This window comes from Bradysia coprophila, assembly GCF_014529535.1.
Source record: "Bradysia coprophila strain Holo2 chromosome X unlocalized genomic scaffold, BU_Bcop_v1 contig_185, whole genome shotgun sequence".
NCBI classification, from domain to species: Eukaryota; Metazoa; Arthropoda; class Insecta; order Diptera; family Sciaridae; genus Bradysia; species Bradysia coprophila.
In genome coordinates, this window is record NW_023503305.1 from 220,629 (window position 1) to 248,325 (window position 27,697).

General features: G+C 34.1%; 1 long non-coding RNA gene across 1 annotated transcript; it reads right to left on the minus strand.

Annotated features, from left to right (window-relative positions):
• Positions 1–9,438: 9,438 nt before the first annotated feature.
• Positions 9,439–10,321, minus strand: LOC119068421. Its single transcript, XR_005086155.1, has 2 exons — positions 10,170–10,321; positions 9,439–9,728 (listed from the first exon to the last, which is right to left on the minus strand). It is a non-coding gene; the product is annotated as an uncharacterized LOC119068421 (long non-coding RNA).
• Positions 10,322–27,697: the final 17,376 nt, after the last annotated feature.

Consider the following 27,697-nt stretch of genomic DNA (forward strand, 5'->3'; position numbering starts at 1 on the left):
TTGGTGTAAATAGGAGATTGTATTTAATTTGTTGTTGTTAGTTTTCCATCTGGTTTCTTTGGGCTCTTCACATGTTATTTCCCAAATTAGACTAATCGTATTAGTGGGTGAAATTTTGTTTCTTGAAAATTTAAATAAATTTTGTTTTGTGATTAAACACAGCGTGCGATTGTCATTCGCAACACCACAGATTTTTGGTACGCCGATATATCGGCGGTAGGTTTTTGCGACTACAAATATTATGGGCATAAAATTAATTCAATTCAACTTTATTTATCACAGAACAAAAAGGGAAAACCTTGTACAAATATCCTTACGATTAAATTTACACTATTAAACTCTCTCTATAAACACAACGAAAAAAAATAACACTCGCCAAACCATGAAAACACTGAATATCACGCGTCAAAAGTTATCGGAAACCACACTTTTTTTGTTGTCTCTCAGCAGACCTTGCAAACAGGTCTAGGGATCCAGGCGATGTTTTACTTAATGGTGTAGTTTGTTTATGTTATTCGTCAAAGAGAGAAATTTGATATGAAGGCGGAGCTTACTCTCCGTATCAACGAGTAGTGTGATGCACATCGAACGATCAACTCGTTCGGCTTTATATCGCGTATTTTCGGTTTCGTTTTTATTCTCATTCTTCTTCAAGTTCAACCTTGAACGGTGTCTATTATGTTTGGTTTTGTTCTTGTCAATACAGACGTTAAAACTAGTGGTATCTCAATATCGCAGTGAGTAAGTCGAGAAATCACATTGAATTATTGAATTGCCAGTTGTGGGTTCGAAACTCAACTGCAACACAAATAACTCGCTTCATTAGGTTGTTGTCCATAATAATGACATCTGTTTAAATCGGCATTGACAGTGTGTGTTGTCGTTTTTCGGTTGTCAATTCACTAACTTGAAAATATATTGCAACTTGAAAGTATATCTGTCAATATTAATCTTTCATAAAACTAGGCACATAATCTTTAAGTCACAGATCGAGAGATAATAGTACATTTCGTACCTCGCCTTCGGCTCTGCCTGGAAACTTCTCACACGCTAAAAAAGACTTTTGGTCCGTGGTACGAATAATATTTTTCATATTGGTATGAAAAATTAGATTATTATTACAACTTTGACATAAAAAACAAGTATAGATTTTGACCAGAGGCTTTCAGATTTTTCAGATACCAGAATCTCGGCTGCAAAATTGAAACTCGAATATATTACTAGACATTGTATGACTTATTTCTTTTAGGTTCTAAACCATTTTCGTATCAATAATTTAAAAGAAAATGTATAAAGACCCGAACATTGAGGGAATAGCATCTACCTAATTATTATATCCCGCGATACTTTAGACTTATTTAGATATTTTCATATCATTCATACCATAAATTAATCTGAAAATGATTTCAAGCGAGATAAATTGGATATAATGACACACATGTCTATTCCATCACCGAGCGATATAAATTTTAGTGTTTGTTTAAACTATGTAGACGTAATAGTAGATTACATCGGGTGCCTTGAAAATAATTCATTCCACGAGGGATCAATTTTTGATACGAGCCCAACTCACGAGTGTGTTTAAAGCAACAATGTTATTTTGACAAGTATAGAGTTTGCCGAAGGCGAACAATTTGTCGCAACATTGATTATATATATGCGCTGTTTAATTGCTTAACAAATTGAAGAAAAAGCCACATAAAACAGAAATATAATAAAAACCGGTTTATCATTAGAAAAAAATAAAGCTGTTGTTGCGCTTTAAACGTTTACAAGAAAGATATCGTTCTAATGAAATCGGCTTTCACTTCATCAAAAATTTTGATCCCTGATCACATGCGATCATTATGTGACATTATGACATATATGTTGGCATTTACACTAATTGTTGTTGATTTTACAATGTAAAATTTACATAAACCAACAAAACTTATTTTGGTTTCAGATTTCAATTTTTCAGAGTTTTTCAGATGATTATCTAGTAATGGTATGCAATGAACATTCCCTCACTGTATTCATTCTAACACGATGATGTCAAAAAATATCCCTACATGTAATGACGAGTTTCCAAGGGGGCCACATGTACGTGTAACACCAATTTTCCTTATGTGGCTGGCATTATTGTTATGAAATAAGGTAAAACATTTTTTTGTCATTTCCTTACCAAACCAGCATCTTTGAATGAGCTGTTTCCAATACTTTTTATATTGCATTCGATAGTAAATAGCAATAACAGAGAAGAAGTCGAAAAAAAAACTGCGAAGAATAAATAATGTCTCCAAACAAAAATACATCGAAAACATCGATTTCTGAAGTTACTTACAGCACAATCGCTTTATAATACAAACATATAAGTTTGGAATGTAGAAAAGGTATTGGCAGCATATCTAAAGTAGATTTATATTTCAGATTCACGACGCCTGTTTGAATTGAATTTTCTGGAGAATGTTTATACTCTTGCTTCACATATTTCCTATTTCTAACTTCTCATCTGCACCATACAAGTATTTTTTTTTAAAGGATGAGCATGAGGTGTTGGGTAACTTTATGTTTAACGCAACATTAAACCGAAAAGCTAAATTTAAATCGAAATATATATCGATAGACTGATAAAAAATGTCATTGAAAGAAAAACGACGCAGAATTTTACCGTAAAATTACGTCAGTTCACATACACGGAAAAGCATAAAGCACCAGCATGCATCTTCGGGTCTGTTCTAGGCATGTTACTTCCTTCGATCATATTTTCCACAGTTTGATACGAAATCTTTAACTTCGAAATGTTGTGGCATATATGTAACATTTCTATGGGGCTCAACTGATACGCTGAACTAGTTTTAGGTGAATTTATCGAGAATGTCGTTGAACTTTGAAATATATTTGGTGATTTAAGTATTTATTTTTTTATTAAATAGGACGTATGACTTTAGTTGCCCAGTCCTACATGCACTTAGGCTGTCGGTTAGCCCATTGTTATAACCCTTTTGTGGAAATAAAAACTTAAGATTCGCAATCTTTCCGTGCTACATATATAGGACATTCTACGGTCCTTAGGGTGTAAGAGTTTGATTGTATCGCACTTTAGTACAGTTAGAGGCAGTGAAATTTCAGCATGAATTTGCTTCAGCTGTTTTTCAGCTGATCCACACATACAAGTAACACTGTTTCTACTTGTTTATACGGTTGAAGCTGTTACACACACGCGTGGTAGTGATAAAGACGTATGAACAGTTTTGATTGTTTGTGTGAATCAGCTGAATCAAATTCAAAATCTAGAGGAGATAAATGCTGGACAGAGGCAAGATGAGTCTACACGTTCCCTGCATAGGTCGCATTCTGTCTTCTACCTATGTGAGATGTTTGTTGAGATCCACTAAGTAGATTGAGTAGTACGTGCCTATTTGGTGATAGTGATGGATCGAACGTGGAGTGATTGTGTAACGTTCTTGACGGATTTCGAAAACGCGAACCTGTACTGCAGAGACTGCAGAGAGTTTCGCTCTTTCAATTTTCAACAACGAAATTCAATCAGAAGACTAATGTCGAAAGTAAGTTGAACCACCAGCCGCGGAAAAAATTTCCATTAACGATTCTTAATTTCCTTCATTCAGGCATCGAATCGCTTATTATCCGATCAATTTTCGTTTTTAACCATACACGCACATCGACACACCACACTTTATTTCGCTTCTCGTAATACAATCAGTTCCAGCGATAAAGGGAAGGAAGCAAAAATTGTATTTCAATTTCCTATACAAATTTTGCTGTTACATAGAAATAAGTCATTCATTGTGTTGTATATTAAGAGCTGTTGCTTTTGGTTTTGTACAACTATATACACAGCACATACCATTTACTGTAAACATATAAATGCCACAGTGCCTGTATGTGCAAATTTACTCTTTAAATATACACAGTTTTCCAGCGACCAACTTTTGTGTCACAGTCTTTGGTAATACTCGCAGAGATCTGCGATATTTAAGGTTTTTAGAGTATGGTTAAAGCAAACAAAGTGGTTTTAGACAAAACCACTGACAAATTTTGGAAATTCCTACCAACTATTTATCTGTCTACTTGAAAATGTTGATTTTCGTTTGGTGTCGTAAAATATTTGCTAGTTTTTGGAGTAAAATGTGCAGGAAATGGTCGCTCTCTAGCTGGAATTATGCATCGAATAAAATTTCTTGTATAATTATTTACAGAATAGATGTATTTTTTGGATGTGTCGGGAGGAATGTATAGCCGTATCCGATATTAAACAACGAAATATGTAAATTGTACAATCTGATTTAAAACCCCGAAGAATTTGTTACGAGTTTGAAGTTATGTTTAAAACTTTATGTAAATCGGATGCAAGTTTACCAGAATTTCTTCTTCTTTTTTTTAACTGAGACTGAAACTTAGGTAAAACAGAATCTTAAAAATTTTATTTTACGAGTTTTCAAATGGCTCTAAATCCATCCTCCGACTGACTTAACATAAATAAGGGAGGAATAGCTCTGGTGAACGATTGGTACGACTAAATTAGTATTTAATGCACCAGACATCTCTAGCAGTCACTATACCCGACCTGCTTATTTGCATTACCGATAATCTTTTGAACAAAATCAAGCCAGTGACTCACATCTCATAAATGAATAATTCTCATCGCAAAAGTAGACTGTCATTCCATGGGCAAATTTAAGGAGTCTACCAATTAGTTCGATTAAATATATACAACCTTTGATGGAATAAGCCGCATTGAAATGGCAATTAATACATGTTCTGTCCATTAAACTATTAATTACTTAAATTACCTGTTTGTCTTTCCACATAGGTATCACCAACTAAATGGTACATACTTTCCATTAGATTTCCTGCTCTACATTTTCATTCAACAACATTTTTACAGCCTTGGATTTGGATATAGATAGATGGATGGATTGTATGTTTTATGCTTTGATTTCGCATTAACTCCGAACAAAGTAAGGTGCCTTCTGGGCTCAAACATATTTATCCGAAAAGTGTAATCGATTTGTAAACACTATGGGATCGGGAACGGTATCAAGACATTGTCTCCACCATGTCAGCGGTTAGTGTACCTACACAGAGGAAAAATTCGCAGTTAGATTTTCCGAATTTTCCAAATCGTTTAAGACTTTTCCGACTTTTCTTCAAATTGATGTTTTAAATTTAAGTTTAAAGTTAAATAATTTTTTAAATATGTTCCGTCCGAAGTAAAAAAAATTTTTGGTAATATTGTTCTCTATGTCATTTGCTATAATTTTGCCGAAGAAAGTATAATTGTTTTTTGCAAAGTGTAGGCGCCACATTGATTTTTCATGAAAAAATTCCATGGCATAGGATTTTTAGACCGGTTTTTTGGTCAAAATTTTTCTCTTTGATTTTCTTGTTTAGATTGCTTTAAAACTATAAGAAATACATAGAAACACAAAATTTACGTCTTTAAACATTTTTAAAATGTCATTTTTGTCCATTTTTCAATAACAATTTTCGATTTCCTCGCCTTCAGGGAAATTTGAACCACCCTAACATGCTTGTGATGGAGTACACAACTCCAAAATGATTTGCTAGCTACAGGAAAAGGTTAAGGAAGTCATTGTGGAGGGGAAGGATGAGTTGGAATTTTTTGTCTCTTCTTCAGAAAACTATTTCTTCGATGTCCCCAACAACCTCCAATCACTCGTTTGCTGGAACTCACTCGGTAAACGTTCCTTAACAAAATTTGCGTTATCGACTACACTATATGGTCGAAAACAGATAAAAAATCCAGAAGCTGGTAATTATGTGGCATTTGAAGTAAATAAGTCAAAAAACGACTAAAAAATTGAGAGAGTTTAGGGAATTAATTTTCTTAAAATAGGCCCTGAGCGTTGGTACAGCTTCTCCGTTCCAGCTTCATTTTGATATAAGTTCTGGCTAATGTTTTCTTAAATGAGTTTATATGTGTCTGTGTGGTATGACTAAGTTAGTCATTGACTAACATTATGCATCAACTCGGAGAGGGAGTTTGGGTTTATCTTTGCATCGACATATAAAAACTCTGTCCAAGTAATATTTTTTGACGAGTTGTATTATGACCCGCCCCTTCGGCTTAGGATCACAATCACCAACTCGTCAATTTAAACATTTGGACACAGGTGCATAATATTTATTAAAATCAATGAGTTTGTTAAAATTAATGAAGTAAAAGATTCTTTTCAGGTCGATTTGGTATACGGCCCAACATGGTCGATGTCATTTAGTGTTAATTTTTACTCGAAAATATCTAAATTAAACCAAAGACTTCACTCTTCCTACTGGGTACGATTCGTTAAAGTTGTGCTACAGTTTGATGTTACTAATGAGGTTATTGCAAAAATAACAACCAGATGTAATGACGGATAAATAATCGAAAACGATATTTTCCTCCTTACCCTAAGCAATATGAAACGATGAAAAATTAAAAGAAAATTGAGCTTCTGATTATAATAATTGTTGATGTGAAAAGGTATTTTGCTCGTAAGAAATGGCTGTTAGTCGATCAACATCGATAAATCATACTAAAATCTGTGCACAAATCGATATAAACTATCCCTTTCGCAAAGTTTCTTCATAAATCATAATTGCAACATATCAATGAATCATTTCTTGGGTTAACCCTCTTAACTTTCCCAAGTTAACCGTAAAATCATACTAAAAAAAATGATTGAGGAAAATTGGTGTAGGTAAGTAAAATCAATCTACAATCCAACTGTAGTTCCCCATTTTATATTTTAATTGTGTAACCTCGAGACCCCCATTTTCCCTTGTATATATCAAAATGCAATCGTTTTTTTCCTGGCCACTTAAAATGATCAATCGGTATTAATTGGTATCGCCCAGTAATTAATAACTCCAAATTTGATGATGCGGGATAATTCAATTTGTTAAAACGTGCGGCACTATCACAATTATTGCTTTGATTGCCCGCTAAACCGACTCTAAATAGTGTTTTTTATCAATTATGGAAAATTAGCACATTATTCATTTCAATATTTATTGTATTTTAATTACCATGCAACATATGCGGCAAAATTTTTGGTATATCAAAATGTCCATTACAGTTATCATACCATACATATAGAATACATGGTGTTCGCAAAAATATATATTTCTGCACGGGGGTAATAAATCAAATATATGGGTTTTATAAAGTTAATTTCATCTTTTTTTCGCTTCTTTTAAGTCCATTTCGTGTGGATGGTAATTTATCAAAATATGTCAAACATGTGAACGTGGCATTTCATATTAATAATGTATAATGAAAAAGTCTATTCAACTTTATGGTAGAGATAAGTAATGTATGACCGAAAGAAGGTGATACACACACATTTATTTTTATATCCGTGGAAAAACGCTATTGACTGTGTGTATATGGGGCGGGGGAAAGACGTTCCACTTCACTTGAACGCTGTAACTGTTCTCAATTTGAAAATTCAGTTATTTTCAAATCTGTGAACATTTTATAGTCATTTCTGATATAGCAGTGATATTGATTTTGATCGTCGAAAATAAATAGAATTACGGCTTCTCGGTGTCTTTCTTTCACTGGTAGTTGTTTGTTGTTGTTGTCAGTAGTTTCACTCTCGGATCTAATACTTTCATTAATGAATGTATTTTCAAATCTTTTACTTCATTTTGTGAACATGCTTTTTGCTGTATAAAACCGCCAGTCATGCCTAGTCGTTCATCAGTGATGTCGTTATCGATTATAGATGATTGCCGTCTCGAAAGTTACTTGTGCTTTGATACGAATTGTTTTCGTTTTCACGTTTTTTATTATAGAGGTGGTGCGAGACGGCAAATATTTTTAGCCCCGTACGAAGTACAAAGGGGCTTATAGGATTACGATGCCGTGTGTAATTGATGGAATTCGAAGCAGACGGTAAGGGCAAAGTGTTTGCCTATGTTCATAGATGACGAATCTGCAATAAAAATTTTGTCTGTCCGTCTGTCCGTCTGTCACGTCGATATCTTGAGTAAATCAAATCCGATTTCATTTTTTTTTTCCTGAAAGATAGTCGAAATAGTGAGGCTAAGTTCGAAGATGGGCATATTCGGGTCGGCCCTTCGTGAGTTAGGGCCACCTAAGTGATTTAAGGTCTTTTGGTGATATTTATGGAAATGTAAATGACACGGCAAATGATAGGTATTGTCAATACCAATCCAGGAAAAAAAAGTTTTTTAAAATCGGGTGAGTGGACCGTGAGTTAGGGCCTTAGAAGTGAATTGCTACTAGGGCCCTATGTGTATTTTACATAGAACTCGAGTAAATTTCATTCGTTTTTCGTAATTTTTGTTTGATTTGGAAGGTAATCGAATGCCGAATAGAATGTTGTTGAAAAAAAAAAAATTTGATCCTTGGCCTAAGGCCGCTACTAGGGCCCTATGTGTATTTCACATATAACTCGAGTAAATTTCACCCGTTTTTCGTAATTTTTGTTTCATTTGGAAGGTAATCAAAGGCCGAATAGAATGTTGTTGAAAAAAAAATTAAATTTGGGTCCTTGGACTAAGGCCACTACTAGGGCCCTATGTGTATTTTACATATAACTCGAGCAAATTTCATCCGTTTTTCGTAATTTTTGTTTCATTTGGGAGGTAATCAAAGGCCGAATAGAATGTAGTTGAAAAAAATTTAAATTTGGGTCCTCGGACTGAGGCCGATACTAGGGCCCTATGTGTATTTTACATATAACTCGAGCAAATTTCATCCGTTTTTCGTAATTTTTGTTTCATTTGGAAGGTAATCAAAGGCCGAATAGAATGGAGTTAAAAAAAAATTTAAATTTGGGTCCTCGGACTGAGGCCGATACAAGGCCCTTCAAAAAATAAAATTTTAGGGTGATTTGAAATTTTTGTTTCATTTGAAAGGAACGTCGTACGGGGCTTTGTAAATGCGCTATGCGCAATTTTTAAGATGTACACATTTCATAATAATTTTACTTTAACTACATTAACCGGCGCAATAGGCTTACGGTCAAAGTAGGGTGACAGACGCACTAGGGTCACGTACGCAATAGATATACGGGTTTGTACGGGGTTCAGTCGCAGCAAACGCTCCGACTGTTCTGATGGCTCGTTTTAAAAAAAAAGATTGCAGAGCGCTTTGATAGCATAGTGTTGGAGAAGTCAGGACTATTAAATTCAGAAAGTAATTTTGAAAGAATCTGAAAAGCATTAAATTTCAGATCGATCGCTATTAAAAATCTCAAAATGGTATTTTAATTTGCTTCAGCTGATCCACTCGTACAAATACATTACTTGTACGTCTTTAAACAAGTATCATAGTCACACGTACGAGCAATAAAACAGTATAAGCACGCATTAGGAGTGTAAATGAATGAGTAGACCACAGACACTTCTCAGCGTGTATTTTTCGTGTAAACTTCACATCTAGTCACAAAAACCAACCTCTTTTCGCAATTTGTTGCATAAATAACTATTTTTTTGTTTTTATTAAAAATACTTCGAACTTATTTCAACTAATTATTTTCCCTTTCCTGGAATGGTTGGCCATTCACCGCCTCCATTAGCACACCGACTGCAAACACATACCGGGCGTCCACGATATTGGCACGACCCGGTTCCACAGTTCTGGAATTTACAGCTAGAGATACAAGCTGCCTGAGCTACTTTAGCACCGACTGGTCCATCGTTCATTCGAGCACAACTAGTAAGTATAAGTTGAGCTGAACATGTTGTTGCTGGAAGACGAATCAAAAGTTGTAACCATATTACACTTTATCTTAAAATACATTTTATTATGTAAAAGCAAAACGTTCAATTGAATATAGTAGAGCAGACTATAAAATGAACTTCTTTCTCGTACCTGAATTGATTTCCTTTTAACACACTCTGTACATGGTCATAAAGGAAAGAGCGGAAGTTCTTTTTATGTCATGGTATATGAGGCATGGAATACTTTCTATCACAATACTTTTCAATTCCAAGGTTTCTTGACAAATATGATTTTTTAACCCGATGGCTACCTTCATCATTACTTGTTCAAGAATTCCACAAGAGAACCGTCGGTCTATGTTGAAGAGTATTTTAAATTGATGTTTTGCTTCCACCTCGCGGTGAAGAAGTTAAAAATTAACATATCCAAATAAGTATTACATTGGAAAGATAATCATATGACTCACCTAGCACGACTAATAACGCCAATACGGTGGTAAATTTCATTTTGTGGCGAAATGTTTTAAATATTGGGAAAAAAATTTGAATTATTTCGATCAAACGCGAACCACTAACTGTGTATTCTCGCAGACATTCGAGAGTTTTTATATGAAACCATTCTGTATGCGGACTTCCCCTGGATGTCCTATGAAACGATATATAGACAACAAAAAAATATCTCAGCTACTCTGAAAAGTTGTGTTATACACCTCGTACTTCCCCAATCCTACTAGAGGTAAAGAAACCGAGTTATTTCCACATGAAATTCTAAGAATTTATACGATTTGTTGAATATTTAATTTAGCAATTTACAATATTTGCAAAGAATGGTATGGTAATACATATCAATTTGCTTGAGAGGAAATAGTTTATGCGTAAAGGTGCATCAGTCATATAATGCTGAAAGTATCGTTCAATGCATGATTTTTATTTCTATGTTTTTCTGAATGCTTTACTTAATTGATTCAAATTTATTGTGGCAATAAATATTACTCAATGAATGACTGTCCCAGCAGTCTGTCCTTGTCCCACACAATGCCATTATAAAACATGAATGTCTGATATATTATGAACGCCACCCACACTGGCAATTTAAAATGATAAAATGAAAAATAAACATTCCAACAGATTAAGTTTGTTCTGAGTCGTCAAATAACAATTAGAAATTGTTTTTCTATTCCGTCCTCCAATCCGTCACAACACAAACACAGACCTTTGCAAAAAAGTTAATTTCATTTTAGCGCTGGGTGTGATGAACGATAAGACTTTTTTGTGACTTGTCATCTTGAAAACTTTTACACTTTTCAATCGTCGATTTTTCTGTTCTAATTTTTATTACTCGACTGAAGTTTTTATCTTGATGTCATTATAACCAGATCCGTACTGGCAATTCAAATGTACTGTGGGTACTGTATTTGAGTGTTTCCAAACATTGTTACTGTGGTTTGTAATTGTTCTCACATCACACATAAATTTCGTTTAACAAAGGAAAATCTAGATTTGTAGAAGGCCAAATTAACTGATGAATCACCGAACTGTTAGGTCAATTTGCAGAAGGAAAAATGGGATTGCAGCACCTAATTCTTCGGAAATGTATAAGGAAAAAACGAGCAGAAAAGCGGTTTTCCAAAATCTTTTGCTGAGTCCTGAGTTCATGCGTTTTACGCTAACATTTTATTTGACTAGAATCCGTCGGGAAAAAATGTAATTTTTTTTCTGTTGATAACTAACAGACAGATTCGCCAATTAGCGAAGCGTATTTTTAACGAAAAAGTAAAAGAATAGTAGATAATAAAAAGAGACTCCCGTAATACCGTTCCAAACGCTGTTCCAACAGTAGAGCCCTCAAAGAAAGGAAAAATCTGCAATTTGGCAACAATTTTTTTCCCAAGATTTCTGTAGACCCAAAAGAACTATGCCAGCTACAACACCGCATAGGCAATTCCACAGAACATCCATGTTCTCCAAACATTTGCCATAGTTTTGGTCATACATCTCGTAAATGTACGTGCACCGAACGGTGCATTTACTCCAAGGTCTTGCAAGGCCGACATTTCAGTACAACAGTACAATATTATTTAAAATAATTATTTCTTTTGTTTCTGTTTCTTTCCCTAAAGAAAAGGCGATGTTGCGTAAGAAACAGAAACCAAAAAAATGCATCTGCACATTGAGTGGAACTGTTCACTGAAGATGGTTAGACCACGCTAACCTCTGACCGCCACTGGATCCGGAGGTCGAAACGGCAATTTGTCTCCACATTCGCTTCACGCGTACCATGGGAAAGGGAAGAGTGATTCTGCTCTGTTTGTTTAGCTGTCTTCGATTGAACTTTACTTGTTCTGAGCTCAGGCTCTTTTTGTGAGTAAAGCTTTTTTGTTGCATGTTAGATAACGCCACCCCTGGAATTAGTCTGGTTTCCAGGTAAAATAAAGTTTTGTACCACCGGTCGATTACAATATTTTGCATTGGAAAGGTGATTATGGCCCGAAATTGCGAAAAACGTTGTATCTACCACGGTAGGTATGCCGGTATTTTTTCGCACACGACGTCTTGTCGACCTCGGCTTCATACCTACCTTGGTAGATAAATAACTATTACACGATCATATTTCTCCACAAAAACGTGTCGTTTTCAACTTTGGTGATTATCCCCGAACAACGACGACGTCATAACAACTCACGTACGGCAATGCGTACTACGGCATGCGAATTCGTTTTACATACGCAGTGACATTGAATATGAGAAGAATGCGAAAGACTTTGATGATTACGGCGGAAAGGGAATGAAATTGATGTCCTTGCCGCAAAAAAATGATTTGGTTTTGGTGCGATTTGAGGCTCGATTTCAACGAGCCATTGTTTTGCAAGATGTTGTGAAAACGGAAGCAATTGTAGTTGGCCTAGCTGACACAGGCAGAAAAGTTTCTAAAGTTCTCAGGGACATGCGACAGTTAAGCGACGAATTAAAAAGACGAAAACGATACAACTTAATTGTAACATTGGACCACCTTCCACACGGAGTAATGACATTGCCATTCAACGAATTACGTGAGGTCGTGAACAACCGAACTGTTTTAAAAATTAAATTTTACGGACAGGATTGGCAAACAGCTAGCAATTTCAGACTACTGGAAAAGGAGAGCGGATTGCCAATAGAAAAATTGGTGAAAAGTGAGTCGAATGGGAACGACTCGAAAGTCGACGATTCTGGCAAATTGCTGGTAAACACATTGCCTATGGAAAAATTTTTTCGGCACTATAAAACCAGTACACAGCCGAAATCGGCTCATACTTCTTCATAAAAATATCCCGAAAATATTGGTATTGGTACAGCAGTATTGGTACTGCTGTACCAATACCAATATTTTCCGTACCGAAAGTGATCGAAGTGATCACACCATAGCAGGTGCCATATTGTCATTGAATTGTTATTCCGTTCCATGATAATACATTCTAAGCAATGATTTTGTTGTTTTTGTTATTTAGACGAAAAATTTTGCAGTGAAGTGAAATGAATTGTATCTAAAATTAATCAATGTGTGAAGTGTTTTCGAATTGAAGTGAAAAATACGCAACTAAAAGTGCTCGCCATGTGTGTTCATAACAAACATTGAAATTATTGCTAGAACAAATATGGCTGACGCTTTCAGTTTTGTGATTTTTCTTTTTAAGAATTGAAATTCTTTTGCCACACTGAACTCTCGCCACTGCAAAATAATTGTCCAAAAACACAAAACATCAATAATTATTCCCGTTTTCATGTTAGAGAGCATAAAATATTTCAGATGACGCATTCACCTTCATATGGCTGCACCCCACGAAAACTGATTTTACATGAATGACTCGAGCACCCCGCGAAAATAGAGATTCCCTGACGAAAGTGTCACGCAAATATCCCTCATGTAATCGACAATTTTCGCAGGGGCCAAATTGATATGTAAGAATCAATTTTCGCATGGGGCAAGCAATAAAATAAGTTGGTTAAACAGTAAATTCTCATACTGTTTTTAATGTTAAGTCTAAATGAAAAAAAAGTCCTTTATTATGTCATACCGCCAAATATTATTTTCTGCTCTTCTATTTTTCTGCCAGATTCGTACACAATATTTCTATGTCACACTTTTAATAATTTCAACGAGAGTGATAATTTTTTGTGTATGTCATCGACTGAATCGAGTTTGAAAGCTTTTAGCAAAGACGACGAACTGAAACACGTTTAAACTCGTTTATATTTGTTGGTATAATTTTCGGTTGCTTTGCAGTTAAGAGTTTTTAACGGTTTTTAATGGTCGGGACCGGGTTTAATCACTCTTTCTATGTGAAATTTAAGTGACTTTCGTAAATGGCTATGAAAGTTGTTAGGCGTTTCAGTTGGCAAGTTTAGTCTCGGTGTATTTGCCTTGCCCGTTTCTCTTCTATATACTCATTGAAGAGTATAATATAAAATAAGTCACTTTTAGTGTTTCGTTTCAGTATATTTGTATAGACTAGACATACAAAAACGAATTTTCGGTTAAGCTTCTATTAAAGTAAATTAAAAACCATTGGAGATCGCAGCAAATTGCTGCAATAAGCCTCGCAAGAAATCTCTTGTTTAAACTAGTACATACATCTGAAAATGAACATAGCACAATTATCTAAGTCCGTACGAAGTTCACAATGTACTTTGTGAGATGCAACTAAAACCCGAAAGCTGAAACAGTTTTAACTATAGTGTTTTGTCACAGAACCGTTTAATACTCGTTAGTATCTGTCGTAACTTGACAGTTGACGATATAAATTTTATCTTTCATTCACTTCCTAAATCACGACAGAGTAAAGTTAACCAGGCAGGAGCGCTGATTTGACTAGAACCTGAATAATCTAGTAGCCCTAAAATGAACCGTTCCTGCCTGGTTTATTTTACTCTGCCGTGCCTAAATAGAAAACATCATGAAAATCGGACTGAATTCAGAATCTAATAGATCAAAGCACCTCGCATAGTATGAAGTTATTGCTTATGTCAAATAGAGTAATAAATTGCGACAGTGTACCATGTAATTTTATATTTTTGTACTGTTTAAAGGTTACTGTAAACATTACTCTATTTGGCATAAGCAATAATCCTACTAATATGATAAGTTTTATTTTTAGAGATTCCGACCTACCGCGATTCACCATCGCACAGCAACAATAATCAGCAAAAATTTTTTTTAGAGGTCCCATTTTTTGGCCTTTCAACAGCGAAACCAAAAAATATTTAAATCTACCTATTGAAACTGTATGTTTGCTGGATGCGCTAATGAAATACCTACAAAATGAGCTATCACAACAATAGCTCATTCAAAAGATCAAGCTCTACCAGGTAAACCGATTACAGAAAACTTTTTCTTCTGATTGGTAATGTGAAGATCTTTTAGTTTCCGTTCATCAAATTTAAGTCCACAATTTCCACTATCCGGGAAAATAAAAATTTCCGAAATCGATAAAAAGATTCACTCTGTTTACATGCTCTTTTTTGCACTCACTTTCCGCTGCGAATTGCGAGTGTTTCAAATGGAACCAAGGTGGGACTGAAAGAATTTTAAATAAACATGGACATACCGGTCTTTTTTCATAAGTGGATTGAAGAGGAAAGTACTATTCAAGTCAACAAGTTTTAGCGAAATTCCCTGAGCTGTTTCTGAGAACCAGCACCCGCGTCAGCCAGGGCTTGTGAAACAGTGAGGACATTGGAATTGTAAACTGTAGAGGGACAAATTCTAAGATTTGCAGTGTAAAAATTATTGTTCTCGGTAACTTCTTCATGGAGCTGAAAATGAAAATTTTACCATTTTCAAAGACAGTTATCTCACGAAGTGACTGACCAAGCCTAAAAATGCTGATACCAGACTAGTTTTGTGAACCCTGGTAGCAGTATTTAATATCAGCGTGTCTCAGCTTTACAACGATACAAAATATGGCATGTTTGAATGACAACAAGAAATATTGATAAAAGACTTTAGTAAATTATAATAGTTTCTGTTCTATCGTATCGATGAGTGTATTTAATTCTTATGCCCTTCCTATGATCACTACCAGATGTTTACAATAATTCGTCTTAACGCACTCACATTTTATGTCAAAATAATATGAAAATGAGTGCGTTTAAGTCCGAAAATCAAATTTTTATGTCCTCCGGGCGGACAATAGACCATACCTGTTTTACACTTTCATTGGTCTCGACAATTACCATTTTTCGTAGCTCATCCGTTGTATTTCTAATTTCTGCAGTAACTGAGAGCCTAAAGGAGGAGGGAACGTTAAAAAAAGATATTTTTGGCTCTGTAGTATTTCGGAAAGCTTTTCAACGTTAATTGTGTAAAGTTTTCTTCCTTTGATACATTGCATCGCCGACGCTCGACTTTGCAGAACGATTTTATGTATAACTAACAAACAACATATATAAACAAACATATAGACACACTGTACAGTGTATTCACTGGTGTATACGAATTTTAAATGAATTTGAGTTATTTTCGCTAAAAATGGGTGAGATAACTCATTTATTTCAAATTCAATTTGAAAGAAGTGAGTTAAGTACAAATTAGACATTTTCCGACAAATCACTTTACTGCAACCAAAAATAAAAATAAAATTTTCGCGTCGAAATAGCGTAAAGGAATTATTTAATAATTAAATCGTTCGTCTTGTGGTTCTATTCCTTCCTCCTCTTCTTCTGTTTCTTTCTTCTCTTCGTCATCTTCTTCTTCATCGTCCAGATGTATATACACGTCGTTTTCCCTCAAAGTGTTTAACACTATGAAAATATTGAATGGAAGATTATTGAGGTTTCATAATTGCAAGTTTCACCGAATGTTTATCTTCCAGTATTTATTTTGTGTATTTCGTAACTCGATTGGGGTGTTACCGAAACAAACTTTTAACGACAAATTATTGTACAATAAATTTGATTTTAGTTTCATATGCACTCAGAACCGTTCAGAACGTCGAAAGTTTGATTGTCTACTTATTTGCCGTCTTTGAAATGTTTTCAAACTCAAATAATACCAAATTGCATAGATATCTGATGTTGAGACCATTTTTGTCCGAGGGCGTTGTATAGCTTCACTTAGATTAATTACGTGCATCGCTTAGGTTCTTCTGAATTCTTTAACTATTGCTATACCGATTTCTATTCAGTCGGTAAAACCATCAATTTGATTGAAAATGTGCCCTTCATTTTGCAAATGTAAAGCAACAAAACAACTTCGTCATATATAGTCAACGCTCACACAATATCGAGACAGCCACACACATAAACGAAGGAACAATAAAAACCATCAAGAAAATTTAACTCCATCAGTGAGGTTGAATACAAACTGTACATATTGTATCATGTTTTGTGCATTATAAAAGGGAATCTCTATCTCTGTATCCGCTACTTGATATACGACAACAACAAAAAAAAAATCCCATTTGTCAACAGAGAACAACAGTATACACAAAACCCGAACGAAAAAGAATCAAACTGAAATTTATTTTTTTCAGCTTTTTTTTATCAATCCCAATTAACAATGGATGATGATATACATCCTGCTTTCGTGTGCTACATTGAAAAGTTAAATTTTCTACCTTAAACAAATTTAAGCTTAGAGCTTAGTTTCACGTTTTTATGTTCATACACGTAGTGCACTTCCACTGCACACTGGCAAAATCAGTGAATAAACATTTTACAGTGTGTTGTTATGGATGCTAATCCGTTTGGGGGCATGAATAATTTCTCGATAATATGAAATGAACTAAATTTTGATTTTGAATTTCGCTTGTTTGTTTTGCACATTATCGTCAGTAATTAACAAAATGTGAGAAGAAAATAAAAATCGCCCAAACCATGTTCAGCCATGCGTTTAGAAACTTCCGTTCATCCTACTCGTTTTCTTTTCTTATTTTGGTATAGAACTGCTAAATTCGTTTTAATTTTTTTTTCTACTCTTACAACCTTCGGGTTGATCAATAAATAAAATTCATGGATCATAACTGTATGTTCTTATTAGCTTTGGATTAGCTTTGGCATAAAGATTTCGGGGCCTATTTTTGAAGAATCGATTGAATATTAGATTTACTAGAATTACTGACAGTGTACCGAATATAGCAGATTGGTGAAAATTTATTTCCCATTGATAACAGGGCCTGTTTTTAGGATTATAATTCCTAAAAATTCCTAAATTTTAGATGTCAGGAATTCAGAAATTTTTTGAAATGTTTTTAGGAATTAAATTGCTAAAAATAGGCCCTGAAGATATGACCTGAATCACAATAATTGTGCGTTTCATTTTTCTGTAACTTTTCGTAACTTTCGGTAACTAAAATCGTAAGTCTTCAAAGTTTTTGGCCAAATTGCCTTATGCAAATACTCATAAATGAAAATTTGTCAGATATATGGCGGGTGATACCATATACACTTTGAGTAATAGTTCTCAGTGGATCTATTATACTCAATCCCTTTCAACGATATTTTGTTATTGATTACAACGAAAAAAGCTTTCTTATGTCATTGGGTGTTTTTTAAGAGAAAAAGGACCGTTATTACCTAACAGTTTAGTGTTGAAAGTTCAAAGTAGACAATGCTTTCACATCGGCATGAAAATATCGCTTCGAAGCACCGTTTACGGTAAGCATGTTAAGTATCATATGTTGGTTGGGCAACAAGGTACAAACTAATATTAAACATTGAATAACCATCTCTTAAAGTTGGATGTTGAAGAAGACTTTATTCTGTTTTTTGAGAATTTTCTTAGATTTTGAGATTATATGACGAAAGTATTTTCTAGTTTTCAACGGATTTTTTTTTTGTTGACAGAGTTTCTCAATAGAAGGTGTCTTCGTAGTACCACGAAAGTGACAGTAATTTCTTTTTGATGGATGTTCTGATGATCCAAAGTCATGAGAGTATATTTGCGATTACAGCGAAGTTTTAGCCAAAAACGGAATGACCAATAACTGGAAAGAGAAACTTTGCCATAAATTCTGGAGCTGTTGTCATTGGCCAAAAAAGATTCTTTACAATTGAATTCTCAGAAGGACGTTCTCGACGTTCTTCAAATCTTCGAGGCGGCAATGGTCAGCCATTAAAACATGGTTACTTCCATAGATTCGATGGACAGATGTACGGTTCGTCAAAATTATTCGAATGTCTTCAGACGCATGTACGATGTACATTTTACGTATATTGGACGTGAAGTTGTGTACTTTTTAAAGCCTCGAAGCAACACTCCTTCATGACGTAGTAATTTGAAGTTGATGTTTACTTTCTAAAATTACCTGACATGAAAGTTCAGGTAGTATTTTTTTGACCGCAGTGGTAACCTTTTAAGTATTATACGTTTCAAAAGATTTTTCTTTTTATTCATTCATTTCTATAAAGAAACGGTGACATCTCCAAATAGTGGAATTATAAGAACCATTTCCTGAGAGTGAAGAAACGGTAAACATTTTTTAAATCAAGAGAAAACACTTAACGTTCTACAGTCGATCTTCAAAGAATAAATAATTATTTTACAAGTTGTATGCAGTGAAAAGCATTTCTGTAAGCATAACCACTTCATCATGAAAAGACATCGTTGAAAATATTTACAATAAATACTCACATCGCAGAGACATATCTGAAAATGGTGAAGAAGAATAAATTCGATAAAGTTTTGCACGAAATAACAAGAAGAAAAGAAGCACGATGCATATTTCAACATTTAAGCGAACGAAAAGAAAAATTGAAAAATTTTATGAATAATGAATGCATTTTGAGCATTTTTCGTTTTATTTTATATTTTTTCTTCTATCCTTTCGATTGGCTGAATTGGTATCCATTTAGGTAAAGTTCATGGTGTTGTAAATAATGGCGCTAACGATCTGTTCGAATTGGATTGATGATCCATGCACAATTTACTGATGATTTTCTGATAAAAATTAAATATTTCCATAGAATGGGCTTTCCCTCAGAAAAGTACTATCGGTATTAAATATACGCTAAATCCTCCTGCAGAGCTCGCATGTTGCAAAGTTAAAGCTTTTAAAGGTGAATCCATTTAAACTGTAAATAACAATGTTGCTTGTAAAGTGTTGTATATATCCAGTCTGTGGCATATTGTAATATTGTGATAGTTCAACAGAAAGAGTAAATCAACGAGATAAAAGTTTCGAATAAATTTAAAATATTTTGAAAAAGAAAATTCCAATCGAAACTCGTGTAAGTAATTGTTTTTTCTAGAACGGCACGATACAATAAAAAGTCATCTCTTACCGTAAACCGATTATGCGAAACTGTGTATCACATTCATTCTTTTCCAACAATATAACAAAAAAGATTTTTTTTTTGATATTACGCAAGCCTGCCAAAAGCGTTAAGCCAAAACCGTTTTGGGTTTAACACAATTTTCTTTTTATCAACGGAAAATTTCACAAAGAATTTATCACCAATATATAGCAAAATACGTTTTAATAGCTTATGCGTGATAAAATCTGCGTGAAAATTTGTGGAAAATTTTTCATAGCACAATTTGGCATGACAGACTGATAGGTTAGTGTTGTAAAACCGCTTTTGCTATGCTACAATCAGTTTTGCATAGAGAACACAATTATATTTGGTTGGAAAAAATATTTTTTTTGTAGCTGGTAGTAGGTAGTCTAATTGAATTCATTTGTTGTTGAGATCGAAAGTGGTCGTTGTTTAAACTAGATGAAACCGTAATATATATGAGTCTAAGATCAAGAAAAAATACACAGAATTACAGAAAGAAACTTAAACCGTTTTATGAAAAGAATAAAAAGTAAAAAAAAACTTTTTGCAGAATGAATTTTATATCTTTAAATCTACATATCCGCATAAGTAATGGTTTTTAATTTCCGGTGCCATTTATTACTGCTGTGACTCATAAAACCTCAGCTATAAATTTTTATTTACTTTTTTCAACAAAAACAATTTCGATGAGATGTGTTGTTAGGCTCACCAGCTGGTCTATTAAAAAAAAAAGTTAAGGACCCAACGACATATTGTTTACGTGATGAGTAATGAACAGATTTCGAGAATTGAAAAATTAGCGTTAAGGAAGGAAACGTTTGGGGAGCCTTCGGGGTGAATGTACAATTATAACTGGTTAAACTGTCTTTTTCAACCAAATACTAGATAATAAAGCACTTAAACTTAGTATCAAGTTTTTTTGGTCATTTCGTGAGGGAGTGAAACAATTCAATTAACCTGTCACATACGGCTATTCATCTGTTATCAATAACGACTAGAAAAATAATGACAAGGTCTAGGTAATGTGGTCTTTCATATAAAAGTACAATGTTAAAAAAATTGAAGTACTAGATTTGAAATCAACAGATTAAAAATACTTTGATCGATATAAGTAATAGACCCGATAATAATACTGGTTATATGCTTGCCGCCTGTCACAGGTTAATCTAATTAAATATATATAACTAGAAATTTTGCATACCAATTTCTTACTATAATAATGATTACCGCCAATTTTTAAGTGAATAATTTAACCTAACATTTTACGGTCATAAGTACTACCATTTTTAGGTGTCGAAAAATATGGTGAAACGGTTAACCATGCAGACCTCTGTTTAGATATTTGCTGTCAAGAGGGAAGTGATAAGTTACTTGTTGAGTCAGGCATCCCATTTACGTAAATCTATATTGTCTACTGTATATTGAGCTATTATCAGCTGAAAATACCCATTGTGTTATATCACTTTCTAAGAATTTATATTATTTTTTCTGAAAGTTTGAATAAATTTCTCAATTTTTAAGGATTGTCTATTATTTTAATTGATTTTCTTGAGGAATTTCTATGGATTTTCTTTTGAAAATTTCGAAGCATTGTATAAGGATTTTTATTTGACTGACAAAGGAGTTTCTAAAAATATCTGCCCTCGTATTCCAACTCCAACTTTGGACATTGATTTTTTAGCAATTTAATTTGAGATGTTTAAATGGATTCAGATTTTGAACAGCAGTTTCAACATAAATAAAGATGTGGACTTAGATCTAAATCTTTTTGGGATTAATATAGTCGGGTGCGAGCTGTCCAAAAAAGACGTTTCGCTCATATTGAATGTGAAAAGCAATGTTATGGTTGATTATCGTAGATGAATCGACCAGTAACTCGAATTGCGATGTTGCCAAGCTGGGATCGGCCTGGTTTGGTCTAGGGAGCCGACGTTGCCTGACACTTCTTTTTGCTCTATGAAATTTTGATTTTTGAAAATTTATTTAAAAATATAAAATGACATGGTTCCATGAGCGAAATTATTCCGAATGGTGTCTATTTTATGTTGAAAATAAAAAACATTAATTACTTTAAAAAAGCATTTACCGGATTTTCCAGATATGCACATTTTTTGTATTGCTGGTTGCCATCTTGAATTACAGCGCCACCTGCATACTTTTTCATTCACTTATATTTTTCTCGTATGCAGAAAGGTTCAAGTAATAGGTGATTTTTCTCCCACTCATTTCGGATAAAAATTCAATTCGGCGGCTCCCTGGCCCAAACCAGGCCGATACCAGCTTGGCAACATTGCGATTCGAGTTCTTGGCCGACCCACCTACGATAATCAACCATAAAATCGCTTTTCACATTCAATATGGGCGAAAGGACAACTCGCACCTGACTAATACGCGACCAAATCTTCTAAAAAATTTAAATTTAATTCCCTAACAGATTGCTTGAACCTTATCCTTAAATGAGGAATCCTTGGAGGAATTAAATTTTAACCTTATGGGCCCTAACTTTTGACGTTTAATAAAATCAAAAATCTATTCGTAGTGAATTTAAAAAAAACCGAACCATTCCTATTTCTAATTACTTCTATAATTTGTTCTTAACCCCGAGGTATCTTATTTCGAACCGTTGTTACGAAGAAACTAATTCCTCGTGAGATTAAAAATGTGGATTAAATGCAAATGGTCAGATGACAAACGCGAAATATGAGGCATCAACGACAGGCTTAGATAACGTATGTTGCAGAGATTCTGTTAGTTGCAGATTAGCAGTCATCACTACCAACACAGTTATAGACTTTGACTCCTTTCACCCAACTTCCATACTTTATCATTTTTTCTAACATATGGTAGTAGATGTTTATCAAACTAGGCATGTCCTGAACCTGCTACCAGCAACCGATGATGGCTGGAGACTAACTGAGACCATTTTAAAATTCCACAGTCCAAGACCTTTCAAATATCCATATATCCAATCCATCCCAGACGAAATGGGTCCGATTTCGGTAGGTGGTCCCTGAAGGAATTACATTTTTTAAATTTTTTTTTTTTTTTTTTTTTTTTTTTTTTATATAAAATATAATACTTCAACAATTCAATAATTTAGAGCAACAATCTTGAAGAAAGAAAAGTATCACTTGAAAAAATTAGGACCATCATTATCACAGTAAGTGTCGCGAATGCTCACAGCATTTCCTCGCTGAATTGCTATTGATATAAATTATCAGCTAATCTAATCTCAAGAGAATTACTTTTGTAAAGTAATCCCCTCGGACATAAGCAATTTTTTAATCCAATATTTTTATCTGTGAAAATACGTGCCTTTTGTGCACAACTATAACTAATTGTGTACAGCATTCGTACGGGTCCCGTTTTTTGTTTAACATCATCCGTTGTTGTTATTATTATTCGTATTTAATTAATAAAACTGAAAAATGATACAATTTCATTAAAATATTTTATGTTTGCCGGATTTCAAATTGTTTCAAAAGGAACTACGAGTTTCTACTTAGCAAACATAAAATAGAATGAAATTATATCAGTTTTCAAACAGTGTGAATTTCAATTTTAGCCGTAATGAAATTTATCAGATAAACAATTCGCGAATCCAGAATCTGGATACACAAGATAATGACGATACAAAACCAGAATGTTTTTGTTTCTTCGTGTGAGTGTATTTTTTCAAGGATTGTTCAGTAAAAGTTGAAAAACTGATAACAGATGGGTGCTTGTAAGGCATGGCATGACATGCTAGTAAACCCTGAATATTACAAAAAAACCATCCCCATGCGTAGCTGACTACGGTTGTTTCATGAAAAGTTTTACCCTTAACACTACGACAGCGCCATCGTCTAAAAAAATTGCTGACAAGTGGTGAAAACGTCCCTATTATTATGAGATTAAAAAACGTTGAGTTTCAATTTAACTGCAAAGTTTAACTGTAATCGTATTGAACCAAGTGTTAATAAAAAGGTGATGCACATGGAATTCTATATTCAATATCCATACATTTTTGACATTTTTGTAAGATGATGAAAAAACAATTGTTACCCATAGACCTCATTTTATTTTTATCGACAGACCATGTGATTTTGAGCAAACGATTGTTCTACGGTATGCCTATAAATTTTTTTATTATTACATAGAAAACGGTCGTTTTTGTCAATTATGTGTAACTAGAAACTTTCAGAACGAAGAAATTATGTCTTTTCCGCAATAAAATTAATTTTTTATTTAGACTTGATTCAAGCTCACCGTGTAATGTTATTTTACATGCTACATGCGTCGAAAACCGTACTTTTCATGTTTTAAGCACTTCTTTCGACGCCCTCAGCATGTAAAATCCATTACATAACTCGGGATAAAAATGAAAAGTCTCGTTTTCGGCTTCGCCTCGGATCAACAAAATTCACACGAAAACTCTACTTTTCATCTTTTTATCCCTAGTTATGTAAAATACTATTGTTCTTTCGCATGTTTAACTACATTCAGTTAAAGTTTTCATTACCACACGGCAACAAAATCTTTACTTTGCCAGTTTTACCATAAATTTGGTTAAAGAGTTAACGGCCCTAATTGAAAATGTCCATTATTGTATCGGTGATCGGTGGCGCTACTAATTATGTGTGATGAAAATGGCATCATCTAATAGTTACAAACTTCTTGATAGTGACGTTATTATTTCTTTAGAGAAATGGTGGCGACATGACACCGGTAAATGTACATCTCTTCCTTGAGCTTCCATAGGCAAAGCCTCTTGAATTCCTTAAAGCACTGTAAAGACCTTTGCCTGGGGACCACTCGTCATTTCACCTGGATGACCAGCTAATATAGGTTAACTGACAGTTAATAGATTGTTTTCGTTAATTATGTGTGAGAGTACCTAATGTAATCTCGATTTTATCTTGATCGTGAACAATTCAAATGAAGAAATTGGATTTTACTAGATTTTTCGATCAAATGAGGAGTAACAGGCAAACATAGCTTGAGAGAAATTTTAATGGAATTAATTTTTGTCATTGAATGACGCTCAGTATGAAATTAACTAGAACAGTTGTGTTCTTGAACATATTATTGAATCATCAACATTTCGGCATATCGTGCTAATCGTCAGTCAAGTCGTTCAACTTGATATGTTGATATGGGTACTGAACCGAAAGTTGTAAGTTCTATATGAACAATCTTCGGTAAAACTGGGATTAGTGAATTCTAACTGAAATGACGGTCACTGCCATCTAACGTCATACTCCAAAGTTAATTCTATCTCAAGCTTTGAATGCCATGTATCATAGCTAATTGATGGACAACCACCATTTTGTTTTGACGAGAGAAGCCATTTTGTTAACTATGTTAGCTATCATTGTATGTAACTGCATTGTATTATGCGAAGAACCATATGTATTTGTGAGGCATTTTTTTGTAACCTCGAACATCTATGCTATTTTGCATTTATGATGCCCTGATGAATATTAATTTCATCTTATCGTTGTCACGATAACATAATCATTTAAAGAAAAAATGGCAAATTTAATCCTTCGATAGATTCAGCCAATCCAATATAATAGAAAATGTTATTGAATGCATTCCCCTATACCGGGAACTGCATACAAATAAATTTTTCCGTTTCTGAGTAAGCGAACTAATTTTTCGGTGCTGCAAGTATGTAACAACGTAACATGCTCACAACGAACTTATAAAATTAAGAGAATAAACAGAAAATAAAACGTGAATGCTTCCGGTATCAACACATTCTGGGTATACGAAAATTCGGCTTTATTTTTGGTGTATAGCACATCTTCAAAAAAAAGTCAGGGATTTTCAATTGCTCACAAACTCGCTCACAACGCAAGAAGTGGTTATTTGTTTATTAATCAGAAGAAATAGTAAATTTCAACAAAAGTGAAAGCTTGAGGCCAGAGCGAAGCGAGTTGGAATTTCTTATTTCTTCCTGAAGTGAACACATAATTTTCCATTTCACTCCAAAAATAAATATTATGCACCTGTGGCCAAATTTTCCTAAGCCGAAGGCGCGGATCATAATCCAACTCGTCAAAATAAACGTTTGGGCATAAGTGCATATCATTTTTTATGTGTCGATGCAAAGTTAAACCCAAAATCCCTCTCCGAGCTGATGCATAATGTTAGTTGTACCACACACAGACATATAAAAACTCTTTTTCACCCCATGCAATCGAGAATTGAGAAAATAAAAAATTTCTCATCTGAACTGACATCAAAGAGAGCGTCAACAAAACATTTGAGTGGAGAAAATCCACGCAATTAGTGGTGGCAACAGCTAGATATTGAGCTTTTTCTCTCCTTTGTTCATATATGTCAGTTTTTTGATTTGATGATTTTGTATGAGACTGAAAACTAAAAGTGCGATATTTCTGTTAGGAAAGCCGTTTACTTCTACTTTTTTGGTCCAAAATGTTTAAAAAAGTGATTAGAATCGAGTGACAATAGCAGTTTGTTTAAAATTATTTTCTTCATTTTATTATTCTGCTAATGCAACTCGATTCTTATCACTTTTTTAAACATTTTGGACCAAAAGAATAGAAGTAAACGGCTTTCCTAACAGAAATATCACACTTTTAGTTTTCATTTCAAATCAAAAAAACTGACATATATGAACAAAGGAGAGAAAAACTTCAATCTGGCGTAAGCTGTTGCCGCACAGCTGAAAAAATTTAATTTGCCTCACGGCAATCAAAACGTACATTTCTATGGATCAAATAATTGAAATGGATTATTGTATGTGACAAGCATCTCGGATTGGACTTAATAATTCGAAAATAAACGACACATCATCAGGTGGTAAGTATATGACCAGCCTCTATGAAGTAGGTTTTTGCATGTACATGTCTAGTGAATCCTAAAAAATTTCACTCATAAGACACAATTATTTCCAAGATTTTTCCCAAAGTGAACTACGACGTATCTCTATTCTACACATGGTCAAACATGTGATCAAAATTTTCCTGAGCGCTTCAGATCGTTAGTTTTTATTATAGGCTTGGTAAAAAAAGTCCCAAACACCGCAACGCCGGTAGCTCGCACATCTCTCATAGTCACAAAAAGGAACACGAGTTTGCACCAAACATACTTCCCATATGTTTCCGAATCAGCCTACAGCTTTCGCAAACAGAATGCAATGTAACACTATATTTACGAAAATCTTCTGATAAACAACACACCTGTTTATTTGGTAACAGCCTCATACGTTCGCCTGTGCCATATCTCAAAATATCAAGAGGTAGAGATTGCATATTACAGTTAACAATTTACATAAAATAAATTGCTTAGTTAAACAAAACAAATGTTTGAGATTGTGATTTAAATTGCTGGAGCTATACATAATATATCCTTTGTTTTGCTTGTGTTTGTCAAGTGAATAAAACATGTTTGTAATATCGGGTAGAACCTGTATTGTAATTACTCAATATTAACATTGCAAATTGAACTTCAATCATCTTGAGAGGTATATTGTATATTTCGTTTCATAAGATAATAGACTACTATGTGCAACCATAATGCGGTCAGTTCAGTTTTTCACACTCTAAAGACGAGTGCCGAAACATCTATAAATAGAAGTTAGAAGAGAAGTGGCAATTTAAACTAAGAAAATGTCCTCTTTGTTTCCATAGACATATTAGCACTTTATTGGTAAAGATTGTGGAAGTGGAGAACTATTGAATAGATTCTATGAGTGTCAAAAAGTCAAAGCACTTTTGGTTTGTAATTA